Source organism: Opisthorchis viverrini (assembly GCF_000715545.1).
Source record: "Opisthorchis viverrini unplaced genomic scaffold opera_v5_28, whole genome shotgun sequence".
Classification (NCBI taxonomy): Eukaryota; Metazoa; Platyhelminthes; class Trematoda; order Opisthorchiida; family Opisthorchiidae; genus Opisthorchis; species Opisthorchis viverrini.
In genome coordinates this window covers 380,522-382,641 of record NW_008751684.1, presented here as the reverse complement: position 1 = coordinate 382,641, position 2,120 = coordinate 380,522, and positions in this window count along the sequence as shown.

The following is a 2,120-nucleotide window of genomic DNA, read 5'->3' as shown; positions in this document are numbered from 1 at the left end:
GTACTCCGTAATGGGCAATCCTTGACTCGAGAAAAGCTTGAACCACGGTTTCGGAGTGTATGTCTTTGATCGGCACGGCGATAGGCCAACGTGTAAAACGATCAATGCATGTGGAAGCATACGAAAAATTGTGTGACGGAGGCCACGGGCCAACAAGGTCTATGGGAACATGGCTGAACCGACTATCAGGACTGGGAAAATGACCGAGAGGAGTGACAGTATGTCGATGGACTTTGCTGTTTTAACACGCAATACATTCACGAACCCACCCAGTGATGTCCTCATTAATATTAGGCCACATGAACCTATCGCTGAAAAGCTTCCGAGTAGCTCGGATACCTGGATGCGACAAATTATGTAACTGATTTAAAATCACCCAACGGAGCGACGCAGGTATAAATGGTCTGGGAGAACCTGTAGAGACGTCGCAAGTGACATTTTCGGTTGAAATGGATATAGGAAGTTGTTGTAACTTTAGCGACGAAAAAGAAGACTGCACAAGTTCAGTATCACTCTTTTGATGTACAGCCAGCTCAGATAAGGGAAACCCCGTAAAGCCCAAAGAATCAATCTGCATACGTGAAAGTGCATCAGCAACTACATTTGATTCACCTTCAATATAACGGATTTCAGTCGTAAATTGAGATATATATGTCAGCTGCCGGCTTTCTCGCGGAAAATACTGATAGGAATTACTTTGGAGAGCAAACATCAATGGTTTATGGTTCGTCAAAACTGAGAAATATCGACCCTCTAAAAGATGTCGAAAAAAGGCGTATTGCTGGATATATAGCTAGACCAAAGTGTATGAGAAAGTCAGCCCCTAGGATAGCAGTTTGTACATCAGCTATTAAAAATACCCAACGAAACGTGCGTCTAAGACCTAGGTTAAGCGTCGTGAAACGATGGCCATAAGTGAGGATTCGAGAACCGTTTGCCGCACGAAGTGTAAGAGCCGTGGTTGAGTGACGTTCCTTAGATGAAGATGGTAAGACGCTGAATTCAGCGCCAGTATCGACTAAGAAACGCTTGTGGGTCAGGTTATCTATAACGTGAAAGAGGCGACTTACGTTGTGGCCAAGAACAGTTGTCGCCGCTACTGTCTGGCCTTGTCTTTTCCCTGTTGACGATGGAAGTTACAGGGTTTGACACAATTGCGTGCCTTTGAGCCAAACTTTCGATGGTATCGGCAGATCCATGTAGACTCGTCACGGTTGTAGAATGAACGTGAACGTGTAGGATGAGAGCGTGAAGTTGAGCGAGAGCGAGTGCGGTGAGTTAGTTTGGCGGAAATCTGGGAGATCTGTAGAGAAAGTTATGAAACTTGTTGCTTCAGGGCGTCAACTTCGGTCTGTGTGTTTGGAGTCATGGCTACTGATTGCACTGAAGGAGAGGCCTTGTTACCGTTGCATGAAAACACTCGGTCAGCCAATTCGACCAATGTTGGCAGCGTTGTGTCTTTGTCGCCGCTGGCTTTTCGCACAATGAGGTTGACTTCTCGAAATCTGCGGCATTTTCAGACTTGCCACTTCGTAGTATAGAATGTCTATGTATATTGTATATGCTCCTGTATTATTGAAAATCATTTACTATGGTGATTTAAGTGAGCGAATTCTCAAGGTCAGTAAACACCGCCGACTGTGAATACCTTACCTGATGATACAAAATCGCGAATTGTGGAAAAGGTTGACTCACATACAATGAACGTAACTTTCAGGTATTTTTCCACCGGAACAAATTTCCTCAACATTCTAGAATCTAAATGGCCTTTGGAGATGCAACATATGCGTAGGCGCATTGATGCAAACAAATGTTGGTCGATAATTCTTTTTTTCCAGTAAAAATTCCGTAGTGTACGCTAATTATTTGCTAAACATGGTGCACGTTTGCTGGCAAAAACCAGGGTTTTTCATTATAGGTTGCGAATTATGCTAGAAAGACCTCGAGGTTTATCGATCTTAACCGACGCACACCGCTAGCATGCGGCTAGGGGTACATGATGCCTAACTAACTAGCCACATAGAGCCTACGTCGATAATACCAGACAGCCGAACGATCTTAACCGACGCACACGACTGGCATGCGGCTAGGGGTACACGATGCTTAACTAACTAGCCACA